Source organism: Panulirus ornatus, chromosome 2, assembly GCF_036320965.1.
Source record: "Panulirus ornatus isolate Po-2019 chromosome 2, ASM3632096v1, whole genome shotgun sequence".
Lineage (NCBI taxonomy): Eukaryota > Metazoa > Arthropoda > Malacostraca > Decapoda > Palinuridae > Panulirus > Panulirus ornatus.
Window position 1 is genome coordinate 85,691,345 of NC_092225.1, and position 18,432 is coordinate 85,709,776.

Genomic DNA, 18,432 nt, shown 5'->3' on the forward strand with positions numbered 1-18,432 from the left:
TTTAAAGCAAAATGTTTTTTTCGGGTTAAAAAAATTCCCTGAATTTTTGGTATTTTTGTGAGGGTAATAGATTTTCTTAGAAACCTCACTGCAAGATCTAATTTTGTTAGTCTTATTGAAGATTCTGTGACTCTTCAGCTCATATTTATTGGGTATCTGTTGGCTAGGGAAAATATTATGAAGTATTTTCTTTGATTATATCAAATATAGAAGAGTTTCAGTATGTCGTATTTCAATTTTAAAACAAAAGGGTTTTTGGTTTAAAAAAATTCCCTGAAATGTTACTTGCAATTTTTGGTACTTTTTGTAACTGTAATCAGTTTCCTGTAAAACCGTAGTACAAGGGCTATTTTTCATATTGAATTCGAATCTGGGGTTGAAATATAAGTTGGGGTACATTGTGGTCTGTAAATTATTAATTGACTGACACCCACTTAGAAGAGTCTCTGATCTATTTGGTTTGTGTTTATTGGGCATATTTGTCCTTGCAGAAACATTTTGAAATATTACTTATGATTATTTCAAGTTTAGAAGAGTTTAATTATGCCATATTTCAGTTTCAAAACAAAAAGTGTCTCGCATTAAAAACTTCTCATGAATTATATCTGCAAATTTTTGTGTATTAATGAGATTAATAAATTATTGAAAACCTTAGTGGAAGAACTATTTTACGAGGTAATTTGAGTCTCAGCTTGAAATATATGTAGGGGTAGAATGATGTGATTAAATAAGTACTAAATTGTTAATCATTTAATGATTATTCAGTTCGTTTTTATTTGGTATCTGTTGGCTTGTGGAAACATTTTGAGATAAGTGATTATTTTAAGTATAGAAGCATTTCAGGATGTCATATTTCAATTCTAAAATGTTTTTGTCCTAAAAGTCCTTGAACTTGTACCTTTAGTCTTTGGTATTTTTTGTGATGGTAATAGATTTTCTTAAAATCCTCAGTATAAGGTCTATTTTTGGTACTGAATTCGGTTCTGAGTTGAAATATATGTTGGGTGACATTACTGTCTGTTAATGATTACTTGATTATAACTCACTTAGAAGAGTCCATGATTATTTGGTTCAGTATATTGGATATATGTCCCCTTGGGGAAACATTATAAAATACTTTCTCTGATTATTTTGAAAACAAAATGTTTTACATGCTAAAAACTTCTCTGAAGTATTACCTGGAATTTTTTATATATCTTTAAGGGTAGTGGATTATTGAAAACCTCAGTGTAAGGACTGTTTTTGATGCTTAATTCATTTCTCTGGTTAAAATATATGTTGGGGCAGAGTAAGGTTTTTAAATAAGTAAGTAAATAAATAAATAAATAAGTATAAGTTTGTTGAGTATTCCTGGTAAATTATATGGGAGGGTATTGATTGAGAGGATGAAGGCATGTACATAGCATCAGATTGGGGAAGAGCAGTGTGGTTTCAGAAGTGGTAGAGGATGTGTGGATCAGGTGTTTGCTTTGAAGAATGTATGTGAGAAATACTTAGAAAAGCAAATGGATTTGTATGTAGCATTTATGGATCTGGAGAAGGCATATGATAGAGTTGATAGAGATGCTCTGTGGAAGGTATTAAGAATATATGGTGTGGGAGGCAAGTTGTTAGAAGAAGTGAAAAGTTTTTATCGAGGATGTAAGGCATGTGTACGTGTAGGAAGAGAGGAAAGTGATTGGTTCTCAGTGAATGTAGGTTTGCGGCAGGGGTATGTGATTTCTCCATGGTTGTTTAATTTGTTTATGGATGGGGTTGTTAGGGAGGTGAATGCAAGAGTTTTGGAAAGAGGGGCAAGTATGAAGTCTGTTGTGGATGAGAGAGCTTGGGAAGTCAGTCAGTTGTTGTTCGCTGATGATACAGTGCTGGTGGCTGATTCATGAGAAACTGCAGAAGCTGGTGACTGAGTTTGGTACAGAAGAGGGTGTTTTGAAATGGTTTGGGCACATGGAGAGAATGAGTGAGGAAAGATTGACCAAGAGGATATATGTGTCAGAGGTGGAGGGAACGAGGAGAAGTGGGAGACGAAATTGGAGGTGGAAAGAAGGAGTGAAAAAGATTTTGAGTGATCGGGGCCTGAACATGCAGGAGGGTGAAAGGCAGGCAAGGAATAGAGTAAATTGGATTGATGTGGTATACCAGGGTTGACGTGCTGTCAGTGGATTGAATCAGGGCATGTGAAGCATCTGGGGTAAACCATGAAAAGTTGTGTGGGGCCTGGATGTGGAAAGGGAGCTGTGGTTTCGGGCATTATTGCATGACAGCTAGAGACTGAGTGTGAACGAATGGTGCCTTTGTTGTCTTTTCCTAGCGCTACTTCGCACACATGAGGGGGAGGGGGATGGTATTCCATGTGTGGCAAGGTGACGATGGGAATGAATAAAGGCAGACAGTGTGAATTGTCTGCATGGGTATATATGTATGTGTCTGTGTGTGTGTATATATATGTGTACATTGAGATGTATAGGTACGTATATTTGCATGTGTGGATGTGTATGTATATACATGTGTATGGGGGTGGGTTGGGCCATTTCTTTCGTCTGTTTCCTTGCGCTACCTCGCAAACGCAGGAGACAGCGACAAAGCAAAATGAAAAAAATAATAAAAATAACTGTAAATCATTTAGTGATTACTCGGTTTGTATGTATTGGGTATCTTTTGCCTTTGAGAAACAATATGAGATATTTTGTGACTATTTTAAGTATAGAAGTGCGTCAATATGTCGTATTTTGATTTCAAAACAAAAAGGTTTTTAGGCTTTAAGAAAAAAAATAAACACCTGCAATTTCTGGTATTTTTTTAGGGTAATAGATTTCCTAGAAAATCTCAGTGTAAGGAATATTTTTCAAATTGAATTCAAATGTAGGGTTGAAATGTATGTTGGGGTACATTATGGCCAGTAATAAGTAATTGATTAACACTCACGAGGAGTCAGTGATTTATTCAGCTTGTATTTATTGGGTATATATCTCCTTAGGGAAACATTTTCAAAAATTATCTATGATTATTTCATTTACAAGCATTACATTATGCTATATTTCAGTTTTAAAACAAAAAGTGTTTCGCATTAAAAACTTCTTAAATTATTTTTTATATTTATTATAATTTGTCACTGTCTCCCACGTTAGCGAGGTAGTGCAAGGAAACAGACGAAAGAATGGCCCAACCCACCCACATACACATGTATATACATACACTTCCACAAACGCACATATACATACCTATACATCTCGATGTATATTAACACACCTATACATCTCGATATATATTAACACACAGACATATACATATATACACATGTACATAATTCATACTGTCTGCCCTTATTCATTTCCGTCACCACCCCACCACACATGAGATGACAACCCTCTAGCCCCACATGTGTGCGAGGTAGCGCTAGAAAAAACAAAGGCCACATTCGTTCAAACTCAGTCTCTAGCTGTCATGTATAATGCACCAAAACAACAGTTCCCTTTCCACATCCAGGCCCCACAAAAATTTCCATGGTTTACCCCAGACGCTTCACATGCCCTGGTTCAATCCATTGACAGGATGTCGATCCCAGTATACCACATCGTTCCAATTCACTCTATTCCTTGCACGCCTTTCACCCTCCTGCATGTTCAGGCCCCGATCACTCAAAATCTTTTTCACTCCATCTTTCCACCTCCAATTTGGTCTCCCACTTCTCGTTCCCTCCACCTCTGACACATATATCCTCTTTGTCAATCTTTCCTCGCTCATTCTCTCCATGTGACCAAACCACTTCAAAACACCCTCTTCTGCTCTTTCAACCGCACTTTTTTGATTACCACACATCTCTCTTATCCTTTCAATACTTACTTGATCAAACCACCTCACACTACATATTGTCCTCAAACATCTCATTTCCACACACTTTACCAAACTCAGTCACCAGCTTCTGCAGTTTCTCACACGAATCAGCCACCAGCACTGTATCATCAGCGAACAATAACTGACTCACTTCCCAAGCTCTCTCTTCCACAACAGACTGCATACTTGCCCCTCTCCCCAAAACTCTTGCATTCACCACTCTAACAACCCCATCCATAAACAAATTAAACAACCATGGAGACATCACGCACCCCTGCTGCAAACCGACAGTCACTGAGAACCAGTCACTTTCCTCTCTTCCTATTCGTACACATGCCTTACATCCTTAATGAAAACTTTTCATTGCTTCTTACAACTTGCCTCCCACACCATATATTCTTAATACCTTCCACAGAGCATCTCTATCAACTCTATCATATGTCTTCTCCAGATCCATAAATGCTACATACAAATCCATTTGCTTTTCTAAGTATTTCTCACATACATTCTTCAAAGCAAACACCTGATCCACACATCCTCTACCACTTCTGAAACCACACTGCTCTTCCCCAATCTGATGCTCTGTACATGCCTTCACCCTCTCAATCAATACCCTCCCATATAATTTACCAGGAATACTCAACAAACTTATACCTCTGTAATTTGAGCACTCACTCTTATCCCCTTTGCCTTTGTACAATGGCACTATGCACGCATTCCGCCAATCCTCAGGCACCTCACCATGAGTCATACATACATTAAATAACCTTACTAACCAGTCAACAATACAGTCACCCCCTTTTTTAATAAATTCCACTGCAGTACCATCCAAACCTGCTGCCTTGCCGGCTTTCATCTTCCGCAAATCTTTTACTACCTCTTCTCTGTTTACCAAATCATTTTCCCTAACCCTCTCACTTTGCACACCACCTCGACCAAAACACCCTATATCTGCCACTCTATCATCAAACACATTCAACAAACCTTCAAAATACTCACTCCATCTCCTTCTCACATCACCACTACTTGTTATCACCTCCCCATTTGCGCCTTTCACTGAAGTTCCCATTTGCTCCCTTGTCTTACGCACTTTATTTACCTCCTTCCAGAACATCTTTTTATTCTCCCTAAAATTTAATGATACTCTCTCACCCCAACTCTCATTTGCCTTTTTTTTCCACCTCTTGCACCTATCTCTTGACCTCCTGTCTCTTTCTCTTATACATCTCCCACTCAATTGCATTTTTTCCCTGCAAAAATCGTCCAAATGCCTCTCTCTTCTCTTTCACTAATACTCTTACTTCTTCATCCCACCACTCACTACCCTTTCTAATCAACCCACCTCCCACTCTTCTCATGCCACAAGCATCTTTTGCACAATCCATCACTGATTCCCTAAATACATCCCATTCCTCCCCCACTCCCCTTACTTCCATTGTTCTCACCTTTTTCCATTCTGTACTCAGTCTCTCCTGGTACTTCCTCACACAAGTCTCCTTCCCAAGCTCACTTACTCTCACCACCCTCTTCACCCCAACATTCACTCTTCTTTTCTGAAAACCCATACAAATCTTCACCTTAGCCTCCACAAGATAATGATCAGACATCCCTCCAGTTGCACCTCTCAGCACATTAACATCCAAAAGTCTCTCTTTCGCGCGCCTGTCAATTAACACGTAATCCAATAACGCTCTCTGGCCATCTCTCCTACTTACATAAGTATACTTATGTATATCTCGCTTTTTAAACCAGGTATTCCCAATCATCAGTCCTTTTTCAGCACATAAATCTACAAGCTCTTCACCATTTCCATTTACAGCACTGAACACCCCATGTATACCAATTATTCCCTCAACTGCCACATTACTCACCTTTGCATTCAAATCACCCAACACTATAACCCGGTCTCGTGCATCAAAACCACTAGCACACTCATTCAGCTGCTCCCAAAACACTTGCCTCTCATGATCTTTCTTCTCATGCCCAGGTGCATATGCACCAACAATCACCCATCTCTCTCCATCAACTTTCAGTTTTACCCATATTAATCGAGAATTTACTTTCTTACATTCTATCACATACTCCCACAACTCCTGTTTCAGGAGTACTGCTACTCCTTCCCTTGCTCTTGTCCTCTCACCAACCCCTGACTTTACTCCCAAGACATTCCCAAACCACTCTTCCCTTTTACCCTTGAGCTTCGTTTCACTCAGAGCCAAAACATCCAGGTTCCTTTCCTCAAACATACTACCTATCTCTCCTTTTTTCACATCTTGGTTACATCCACACACATTTAGGCACCCCAATCTGAGCCTTCAAGGAGGATGAGCACTCCCCGCGTGACTCCTTCTTCTGTTTCCCATTTTAGAAAGTTAGAAAAAAAAAATACAAGGAGGGGAGGATTTCTGGCCCCCCCCTCCCGTCCCCTCTAGTCGCTTTCTACGACACGCGAGGAATGGGTGGGAAGTATTCTTTCACCCCTATCCCCAGGGATAATATATATATATATATATATATATATATATATATGTCTGATCATTATCTTGTGGAGGCTAAGGTGAAGATTTGTATGGGTTTTCAGAAGGGAAGAGTGAATGTTCGGGTGAAGAGGGTGGTGAGAGTAAGTGAGCTTGAGAAGGAGACCTGTGTGAGGAAGTACCAGTAGAGACTGAGTAGAGAATGGAAAAAGGTGAGAACAATGGAAGTAAGGGGAGTGGGGGAGGAATGGGATGTATTTAGGGAATCAGTGATGGATTGCGCAAAAGATGCTTGTGGCATGAGAAGAGTGGGAGGTGGGTTGATTAGAAAGGGTAGTGAGTGGTGGGATGAAGAAGTAAGAGTATTAGTGAAAGAGAAGAGAGAGGCATTTGGACGATTTTTGCAGGGAAAAAATGCAATTGAGTGGGAGATGTATAAAAGAAAGAGACAGGAGGTCAAGAGAAAGGTGCAAGAGGTGAAAAAAAGGGCAAATGAGAGTTGGGGTGAGAGAGTATCATTAAATAGCATTCTCTCTCTCTCTCTCTCTCTCTCTCTCTCTCTCTCTCTCTCTCTCTCTCTCTCTCTCTCTCTCTCTCTCTCTCCAGCAAGGTAGCATCAGGAAAAGACAAAAAAAGGCCACATTTGTTCACACTCAGTCTCTAGCTGTCATGTATAATGCAATGAAACCACACCTCCCTTTCCACATCCAGGCTCCACAGACCTTTCCATGGTTTACCCATGATGAATCACATGCCCTGGTTTAATCCATTGACAGCACGTCGACCCCAGTATACCACATCGTTCCAGTTCACTCTATTCCTTGTTTGCCTTTCATCCTCCTGTATATTCAGGCCCCCGATCACTCAAAATATCTTTCACTCCATCCTTCCCCTCCATTGCGGTGATATTTATTGATAAAGGGGGTGACTGTGTTGTTGACTGGTTTGTGAGAATATTCAGTGTATGCATGGTTCATGAAGTGCCTGAGGATTGGCGGAATGCATGCATAGTGCCATTGTACAAAGGCAAAGGGGATAAAGGTGAGTGTTCAATTTACAGAGGTATAAGTTTGTCGAGTATTTCTGGGAAATTATATGGGAGGGTATTGATTGAGAAGGAAGAGCAGCGTGGTTTCATAAGTGGTAGAGGATGTGTGGATCGGGTGTTTGCTTTGAAGAATGTATGTGAGAAATACTTAGAAAAACAGATGGATTTGTATGTAGCATTTATGGATTTGGAGAAGGCATATGATAGAGTTGATAGAGATGCTCTGTGGAAGATATTAAGAGTATATGGTGTGGAAGGTAAGTTGCTAGAAGCAGTGAAAATTTTTTATTGAGGATCCAAGGCATGCATACGAGTGGGAAGAGAGGAAAGTGATTGGTTCCCAGTGAATGTTGGTTTGTGGCAGGGGTGCATGGTTGTTTAATTTGTTTATGGATGGGGTCATTAGGGAGGTGAATGCAAGAGTTTTGGAGAGAGGGGCAAGTATGCAGTCTGTTATGGATGAGAGAGCTTGGGAAGTGACTCAGTTGTTCGCTGCTGATACAGCGCTGGCGGCTGATTCAGGTGAGAAACTGCAGAAGTTGGTGACTGAGTTTCGTAAAGTGTGTGAAAGAAGGAAGCTGAGAGTAAATGTGAATAAGAGCAAGGTTATTAGGTTCAGTAGGGTTGAGGGACAGGTTAATTGGGAGGTAAGTTTGAATGGAGAAAAATTGGAAGAAGTGAAGTGTTTTGGATATTTGAGAGTGGATTCAGCAGCGGATGGAACCATGGAAGTGGAAGTGAGTCACGGGGTCGGGGAGGGGGTGAAGGTTCTGGGAGCATTGAAGAATGTGTGGAAGGCAAGAATGTTTTCTCAGAGAGCAAAAATGGGCTTGTTTAAAGGTATAGTGGTTCCAACAATTTTATATGGTTGCAAGGCATGGGCTATAGATAGGGTTGTGCGGAGGAGGGTGGATGTGTTGGAGATGAAACGTTTGAGGACAATATGTGGTGTGATGTGATTTGATCGAGTAAGTAATGAAAGGGTAAGAGAGATGTATGATAATAAAAAGAGTATGGTTGAGAGAGCAGAAGATGATGTATTGAAATGGTTTGGTCACATGGAGAGAATGAGTGAGGAAAGATTGACAAAGAAGATATATGTGTCAGAGGTATAGGGAACAAGGAGAAGTGGGAGACCAAATTGGAGTTGGAAAGATGGAGTGAAAAAGATTGTGCGCTATCGGAGCCTGAACATGCAGGAGGGTGAAAGGCATGCAAGGAATAGAGTGAACTGGAACGATGTGGTATACCGGGGTCAACGTGCAAAAAAAAAAAGAAAAAAAAAAAAAATATATATATATATATATATATATATATATATATATATATATATATATATATATATATATATATATATATATATTTTTTTTTTTTTTTTTTTTTTTTTTTTTTTATACTTTGTCGCTGTCTCCCGCGTTTGCGAGGTAGCGCAAGGAAACAGACGAAAGAAATGGCCCAACCCCCCCCCCCATACACATGTACATACACACGTCCAGACATGCAAATATACATACCTACACAGCTTTCCATGGTTTACCCCAGACGCTTCACATGCCTTGCTTCAATCCACTGACAGCACGTCAACCCCTGTATACCACATGACTCCAATTCACTCTATTTCTTGCCCTCCTTTCACCCTCCTGCATGTTCAGGCCCCGATCACACAAAATCTTTTTCACTCCATCTTTCCACCTCCAATTTGGTCTCCCTCTTCTCCTCGTTCCCTCCACCTCCGACACATATATCCTCTTGGTCAATCTCTCCTCACTCATTCTCTCCATGTGCCCAAACCATTTCAAAACACCCTCTTCTGCTCTCTCGACCACGCTCTTTTTATTTCCACACATCTCTCTTACCCTTACGTTACTTACTCGATCAAACCACCTCACACCACACATTGTCCTCAAACATATATATATATATATATATATATATTGAAGTCTGTTGGGGATGAGAGAGCTTGGGAAGTGAGTCAGTTGTTGTTCGCTGATGATACAGCGCTGGTGGCTGATTCATGTGAGAAACTGCAGAAGCTGGTGACTGAGTTTGGTAAAGTGTGTGGAAGAAGAAAGTTAAGAGTAAATGTGAATAAGAGCAAGGTTATTAGGTACAGCAGGGTTGAGGGTCAAGTCAATTGGGAGGTGAGTTTGAATGGAGAAAAACTGGAGGAAGTGAAGTTTTAGATATCTGGGAGTGGATCTGGCAGCGGATGGAACCATGGAAGCGGAAGTGGATCATAGGGTGGGGGAGGGGGCAAAAATTCTGGGGGCCTTGAAGAATGTGTGGAAGTCGAGAACATTATCTCGGAAAGCAAAAATGGGTATGTTTGAAGGAATAGTGGTTCCAACAATGTTGTATGGTTGCGAGGTGTGGGCTATGGATAGAGTTGTGCGCAGGAGGATGGATGTGCTGGAAATGAGATCTTTGAGGACAATGTGTGGTGTGAGGTGGTTTGATCGAGTGAGTAACGTAAGGGTAAGAGAGATGTGTGGAAATAAAAAGAGCGTGGTTGAGAGAGCAGAAGAGGGTGTTTTGAAGTGGTTTGGGCACATGGAGAGAATGAGTGAGGAAAGATTGACCAAGAGGATATATGTGTCGGAGGTGGAGGGAACGAGGAGAAGAGGGAGACCAAATTGGAGGTGGAAAGATGGAGTGAAAAAGATTTTGTGTGATCGGGGCCTGAACATGCAGGAGGGTGAAAGGAGGGCAAGGAATAGAGTGAATTGGAGCGATGTGGTATACCGGGGTTGAGGTGCTGTCAGTGGAGTGAATCAAGGCATGTGAAGCGTCTGGGGTAAACCATGGAAAGCTGTGTAGGTATGTATATTTGCGTGTGTGGACGTATGTATATACATGTGTATGGGGGGGGGGGGTTGGGCCATTTCTTTCGTCTGTTTCCTTGCGCTACCTCACAAACGCGGGAGACAGCGACAAAGTATAATGAAAAAAAAAATAAATATATATATTGATGAGAACTACTATTGACGTTTGTGTAAATAAATTAAACATTTCCCTTCCATAGCCAGAGGTTGAACCATTATGTGACATTCATTTTTTCATTTCATTTCAAGCTAGAAGTTTCAGTTTTCTAAATTGTTTCTTACATTTTTCACATGTATATATATGTATGTGTGTGTGTGTGTGTGTATATGTGCGTGTGTGTGTGTATGTGTGTGTATGTGTATATATATATGTATATTATCCCTGGGGATAGGGGTGAAAGAATACTTCCCACGCATTCCTCGCGTGTCGTAGAAAGCGACTAGAGGGGACGGGAGCGGGGGGCCAGAAATCCTCCCCTCCTTGTATTTATTTAACTTTCTAAAATGGGAAACAGAAGAAGGAGTCACACGGGGAGTGCTCATCCTCCTCGAAGGCTCAGATTGGAGTGCCTAAATGTGTGTGGATGTAACCAAGATGTGAAAAAAAGAGAGACAGGTAGTATGTTTGAGGAAAGGAACCTGGATGTTTTGGCTCTGAGTGAAACGAAGCTCAAGGGTAAAGGGGAAGAGTGGTTTGGGAATGTCTTGGGAGTAAAGTCAGGGGTTAGTGAGAGGACAAGAGCAAGGGAAGGAGTAGCAGTACTCCTGAAACAGGAGTTGTGGAAGTATGTGATAGAATGTAAGAAAGTAAATTCTCGATTAATATGGGTAAAACTGAAAGTTGATGGAGAGAGATGGGTGATTATTGGTGCATATGCACCTGGGCATGAGAAGAAAGATCATGAGAGGCAAGTGTTTTCGGAGCAGCTGAATGAGTGTGTTAGTGGTTTTGATGCACGAGACCGGGTTATAGTGTTGGGTGATTTGAATGCAAAGGTGAGTAATGTGGCAGTTGAGGGAATAATTGGTATACATGGGGTGTTCAGTGTTGTAAATGGAAATGGTGAAGAGCTTGTAGATTTATGTACTGAAAAAGGACTGATGATTGGGAATACCTGGTTTAAAAAGCGAGATATACATAAGTATACTTATGTAAGTAGGAGAGATGGCCAGAGAGCGTTATTGGATTACGTGTTAATTGACATGCGTGCGAAAGAGAGACTTTTGGATGTTAATGTGCTGAGAGGTGCAACTGGAGGGATGTCTGATCATTATCTTGTGGAGGCTAAGGTGAAGATTTGTATGGGTTTTCAGAAAAGAAGAGTGAATGTTGGGGTGAAGAGGGTGGTGAGAGTAAGTGAGCTTGGGAAGGAGAGTTGTGTGAGGAAGTACCAGGAGAGACTGAGTACAGAATGGAAAAAGGTGAGAACAATGGAAGTAAGGGGAGTGGGGGAGGAATGGGATGTATTTAGGGAATCAGTGATGGATTGCACAAAAGATGCTTGTGGCATGAGAAGAGTGGGAGGTGGGTTGATTAGAAAGGGTAGTGAGTGGTGGGATGAAGAAGTAAGAGTATTAGTGAAAGAGAAGAGAGAGGCATTTGGACGATTTTTGCAGGGAAAAAATGAAATTGAGTGGGAGACGTATAAAAGAAAGAGACAGGAGGTCAAGAGAAAGGTGCAAGAGGTGAAAAAAAGGGCAAATGAGAGTTGGGGTGAGAGAGTATCATTAAATTTTAGGGAGAATAAAAAGATGTTCTGGAAGGAGGTAAATAAAGTGCATAAGGCAAGGGAGCAAATGGCAACTTCAGTGAAGGGCGCAAATGGGGAGGTGATAACAAGTAGTGGTGATGTGAGAAGGAGATGGAGTGAGTAATTTGAAGGTTTGTTGAATGTGTTTGATGATAGAGTGGCAGATATAGGGTGTTTTGGTCGAGGTGGTGTGCAAAGTGCAAGGGTTAGGGAAAATGAGTTGGTAAACAGAGAAGAGGTAGTAAAAGCTTTGCGGAAGATGAAAGCTGGCAAGGCAGCAGGTTTGGATGGTATTGCAGTGGAATTTATTAAAAAAGGGGGTGACTGTATTGTTGACTGGTTGGTAAGGTTATTTAATGTATGTATGACTCATGGTGAGGTGCCTGAGGATTGGCGGAATGTGTGCATAGTGCCATTGTACAAAGGCAAAGGGGATAAGAGTGAGTGCTCAAATTACAGAGGTATAAGTTTGTTGAGTATTCCTGGCAAATTATATGGGAGGGTATTGATTGAGAGGGTGAAGGCATGTACAGAGCATCAGATTGGGGAAGAGCAGTGTGGTTTCAGAAGTGGTAGAGGATGTGTGGATCAGGTGTTTGCTTTGAAGAATGTATGTGAGAAATACTTAGAAAAGCAAATGGATTTGTATGTAGCATTTATGGATCTGGAGAAGGCATATGATAGAGTTGATAGAGATGCTCTGTGGAAGGTATTAAGAATATATGGTGTGGGAGGCAAGTTGTTAGAAGCAGTGAAAAGTTTTTATCGAGGATGTAAGGCATGTGTACGTGTAGGAAGAGAGGAAAGTGATTGGTTCTCAGTGAATGTAGGTTAGCGGCAGGGGTGTGTGATGTCTCCATGGTTGTTTAATTTGTTTATGGATGGGGTTGTTAGGGAGGTGAATGCAAGAGTTTTGGAAAGAGGGGCAAGTATGAAGTCTGTTGGGGATGAGAGAGCTTGGGAAGTGAGTCAGTTGTTGTTCGCTGATGATACAGCGCTGGTGGCTGATTCATGTGAGAAACTGCAGAAGCTGGTGACTGAGTTTGGTAAAGTGTGTGGAAGAAGAAAGTTAAGAGTAAATGTGAATAAGAGCAAGGTTATTAGGTACAGTAGGGTTGAGGGTCAATTCAACTGGGAGGTGAGTTTGAATGGAGAAAAACTGGAGGAAGTGAAGTGTTTTAGATATCTGGGAGTGGATCTGGCAGCGGATGGAACCATGGAAGCGGAAGTGGATCATAGGGTGGGGGAGGGGGCAAAAATTCTGGGAGCCTTGAAGAATGTGTGGAAGTCGAGAACATTATCTCGGAAAGCAAAAATGGGTATGTTTGAAGGAATAGTGGTTCCAACAATGTTGTATGGTTGCGAGGCGTGGACTATGGATAGAGTTGTGGCCAGAAGGATGGATGTGCTGGAAATGAGATGTTTGAGGACAATGTGTGGTGTGAGGTGGTTTGATCGAGTAAGTAATGTAAGGGTAAGAGAGATGTGTGGAAATAAAAAGAGCGTGGTTGAGAGAGCAGAAGAGGGTGTTTTGAAATGGTTTGGTCACATGGAGAGAATGAGTGAGGAAAGATTGACCAAGAGGATATATGTGTCGGAGGTGGAGGGAACGAGGAGAAGAGGGGGACCAAAGTGGAGGTGGAAAGATGGAGTGAAAAAGATTTTGTGTGATCGGGGCCTGAACATGCAGGAGGGTGAAAGGAGGGCAAAGAATAGAGTGAATTGGAGCGATGTGGTATACCAGGGTTGACGTGCTGTCAGTGGATTGAATCAAGGCATGTGTATGGGGGTGGGTTGGGCCATTTCTTTCGTCTGTTTCCTTGCGCTACCTCACAAACGCGGGAGACAGCGACAAAGCAAAAAAGAAAAAAAAAAATATATATATATATATATATATATATATCACTTTCCTCTCTTCCTACACGTACACATGCCTTACATCCTCGATAAAAACTTTTCACTGCTTCTAACAACTTGCCTCCCACACCATATATTCTTAATACCTTCCACAGAGCATCTCTATCAACTCTATCATATGCCTTCTCCAGATCCATAAATGCTACATACAAATCCATTTGCTTTTCTAAGTATTTCTCACATACATTCTTCAAAGCAAACACCTGATCCACACATCCTCTACCACTTCCGAAACCGCACTGCTCTTCCCCAATCTGATGCTCTGTACATGCCTTCACCCTCTCAATCAATATCCTCCCATATAATTTACCAGGAATACTCAACAAACTTATACCTCTGTAATTTGAGCACTCACTCTTATCCCCTTTGCCTTTGTACAATGGCACTATGCACGCATTCTGCCAATCCTCAGGCACCTCACCATGAGTCATACATACATTAAATAACCTTACCAACCAGTCAACAATACAGTCACCCCCTTTTTTAATAAATTCCACTGCAATACCATCCAAACCTGCTGCCTTGCCGGCTTTCATCTTCCGCAAAGCTTTTACTACCTCTTCTCTGTTTACCAAATCATTTTCCCTAACCCTCTCACTTTGCACACCACCTCAACCAAAACACCCTATATCTGCAACTCTATCATCAAACACATTCAACAAACCTTCAAAATACTCACTCCATCTCTTTCTCACATCACCACTACTTGTTATCACCTCCCCATTTGCGCCCTTCACTGAAGTTCCCATTTGCTCCCTTGTCTTACGCACTTTATTTACCTCCTTCCAGAACATCTTTTTATTCTCCCTAAAATTTAATGATACTCTCTCACCCCAACTCTCATTTGCCCTCTTTCTCACCTCTTGCACCTTTCTCTTGACCTCCTGTCTCTTTCTTTTATACATCTCCCACTCAATTTCATTTTTTCCCTGCAAAAATCGTCCAAATGCCTCTCTCTTCTCTTTCACTAATACTCTTACTTCTTCATCCCACCACTCACTACCCTTTCTAATCAACGCACCTCCCACTCTTCTCATGCCACAAGCATCTTTTGCGCAATCCATCACTGATTCCCTAAATACATCCCATTCCTCCCCCACTCCCCTTACTTCCATTGTTCTCACCTTTTTCCATTCTGTACTCAGTCTCTCCTGGTACTTCCTCACACAAGTCTCCTTCCCAAGCTCACTTACTCTCACCACCCTCTTCACCCCAACATTCACTCTTCTTTTCTGAAAACCCATACAAATCTTCACCTTAGCCTCCACAAGATAATGATCAGACATCCCTCCAGTTGCACCTCTCAGCACATTAACATCCAAAAGTATCTCTTTCGCGCGCCTGTCAATTAACACGTAATCCAATAATGCTCTCTGGCCATCTCTCCTACTTACATAAGTATACTTATGTATATCTCGCTTTTTAAACCAGGTATTCCCAATCATCAGTCCTTTTTCAGCACATAAATCTACAAGCTCTTCACCATTTCCATTTACAACACTGTACACCCCATGTATACCAATTATTCCCTCAACTGCCACATTACTCACCTTTGCATTCAAATCATCCATCACTATAACCCGGTCTCGTGCATCAAAACCACTAACACACTCATTCAGCTGCTCCGAAAACACTTGTCTCTCATGATCTTTCTTCTCATGCCCAGGTGCATATGCACCAATAATCACCCATCTCTCTCCATCATGTGTACATGTAGGAAGAGAGGAAAGTGATTGGTTCTCAGTGAATGTAGGTTTGCGGCAGGGGTGTGTGATGTCTCCATGGTTGTTTAATTTGTTTATGGATGGGGTTGTTAGGGAGACCTCGAAGGCAAGAGTTTTGGAAAGAGGGGCAAGTATGAAGTCTGTTGGGGATGAGAGAGCTTGGGAAGTGAGTCAGTTGTTGTTCGCTGATGATACAGCGCTGGTGGCTGATTCATGTGAGAAACTGCAGAAGCTGGTGACTGAGTTTGGTAAAGTGTGTGAAAGAAGAAAGTTAAGAGTAAATGTGAATAAGAGCAAGGTTATTAGGTACAGTAGGGTTGAGGGTCAAGTCAATTGGGAGGTGAGTTTGAATGGAGAAAAACTGGAGGAAGTGAAGTGTTTTAGATATCTGGGAGTGGATCTGGCAGCGGATGGAACCATGGAAGCGGAAGTGGATCATAGGGTGGGGGAGGGGGCGAAAATTTTGGGAGCCTTGAAGAATGTGTGGAAGTCGAGAACATTATCTCGGAAAGCAAAAATGGGTATGTTTGAAGGAATAGTGGTTCCAACAATGTTGTATGGTTGCGAGGCGTGGGCTATGGATAGAGTTGTGCGCAGGAGGGTGGATGTGCTGGAAATGAGATGTTTGAGGACAATGTGTGGTGTGAGGTGGTTTGATCGAGTAAGTAACGTAAGGGTAAGAGAGATGTGTGGAAATAAAAAGAGCTTGGTTGAGAGAGCAGAAGAGGGTGTTTTGAAATGGTTCGGGCACATGGAGAGAATGAGTGAGCAAAGATTGACCAAGAGAATATATGTGTCAGAGGTGGAGGGAACGAGGAGAAGAGGGAGACCAAATTGGAGGTGGAAAGATGGAGTGAAAAAGATTTTGCGTGATCGGGGCCTGAACATGCAGGAGGGTGAAAGGAGGGCAAGGAATAGAGTGAATTGGAGCGATGTGGTATACCGGGGTTGACGTGCTGTCAGTGGATTGAATCAAGGCATGTGAAGCGTCTGGGGTAAACCATGGAAAGCTGTGTAGGTATGTATATTTGCGTGTGTGGACGTATGTATATACATGTGTATGGGGGTGGGTTGGGCCATTTCTTTCGTCTGTTTCCTTGCGCTACCTCGCAAACGCGGGAGACAGCGACAAAGCAAAAAAAAAAAAAAAAAAAATATATATATATATATATATATATATATATATATATATATATATATATATTTGGACGATTTTTGCAGGGACAAAATGCAATTGAGTGGGAAATGTATAAAAGAAAGAGACAGGAGGTCAAAAGAAAGGTGCAAGAGGTGAAAAAGAGGGCAAATGAGAGTTAGGGTGAGAGAGTATCATTAAATTTTAGGGAGAATAAAAAGATGTTCTGGAAGGAGGTAAATAAAGTGCGTAAGACAAGGGAGCAAATGGGAACTTCAGTGAAGGGCACAAATGGGGAGGTGATAACAAGTAGTGGTGATGTGAGAAGGAGATGGAGTGAGTATTTTGAAGGTTTGTTGAATGTGTTTGATGATAGAGTGGCAGATATAGGGTGTTTTGGTCGAGGTGGTGTGCAAAGTGAGAGGGTTAGGGAAAATGATTTGGTAAACAGAGAAGAGGTAGTAAAAGCTTTGCGGAAGATGAAAGCCGGCAAGGCAGCAGGTTTGGATGGTATTGCAGTGGAATTTACTAAAAAAGGGGGCGACTGTATTATTGACTGGTTGGTAAGGTTATTTAATGTATGTATGACTCATGGTGAGGTGCCTGAGGATTGGCGGATTGGCGGAATGCGTGCATAGTGCCATTGTACAAAGGCAAAGGGGATAAGAGTGAGTGCTCAAATTACAGAGGTATAAGTTTGTTGAGTATTCCTGGTAAATTATATGGGAGGATATTGATTGAGAGGGTGAAGGCATGTACAGAGCATCAGATTGGGGAAGAGCAGTGTGGTTTCAGAAGTGGTAGAGGATGTGTGGATCAGGTGTTTGCTTTGAAGAATGTATGTGAGAAATACTTAGAAAAGCAAATGGATTTATATGTAGCATTTATGGATCTGGAGAAGGCATATGATAGAGTTGATAGAGATGCTCTGTGGAAGGTATTAAGAATAATATATGATGTGGGAGGCAAGTTGTTAGAAGCAGTGAAAAGTTTTTATCGAGGATGTAAGGCATGTGTACGTGTAGGAAGAGAGGAAAGTGATTGGTTCTCAGTGAATGTAGGTTTGCGGCAGGGGTGTATGATGTCTCCATGGTTGTTTAATTTGTTTATGGATGGGGTTGTTAGGGAGGTGAATGCAAGAGTTTTCGAAAGAGGGGCAAGTATGAAGTCTGTTGTGGATGAGAGAGCTTGGGAAGTGAGTCAGTTGTTGTTCGCTGATGATACAGCGCTGGTGGCTGATTCATGTGAGAAACTGCAGAAGCTGGTGACTGAGTTTGGTAAAGTGTGTGAAAGAAGAAAGTTAAGAGTAAATGTGAATAAGAGCAAGGTAATTAGGTACAGTAGGGTTGAGGGTCAAGTCAATTGGGAGGTAAGTTTGAATGGAGAAAAACTGGAGGAAGTAAAGTGTTTTAGATATCTGGGAGTGGATCTAGCAGTGGATGGAACCATGGAAGCGGAAGTGAATCATAGGGTGGGGGAGGGGGCGAAAATCCTGGGAGCCTTGAAGAATGTGTGGAAGTCGAGAACATTATCTCGGAAAGCAAAAATGGGTATGTTTGAAGGAATAGTGGTTCCAACAATGTTGTATGGTTGCGAGGCGTGGGCTATGGATAGAGTTGTGCGCAGGAGGGTGGATGTGCTGGAAATGAGATGTTTGAGGACAATGTGTGGTGTGAGGTGGTTTGATCGAGTAACGTAAGGGTAAGAGAGATGTGTGGAAATAA

The 18,432-nt window shown here is 41.6% G+C and overlaps 1 protein-coding gene across 1 annotated transcript in view; it reads left to right on the forward strand.

Annotated features, from left to right (window-relative positions):
* LOC139757894 (uncharacterized) overlaps positions 1-18,432 on the forward strand; it is a 114,447-nt gene that overhangs the window by 89,414 nt on the left and 6,601 nt on the right.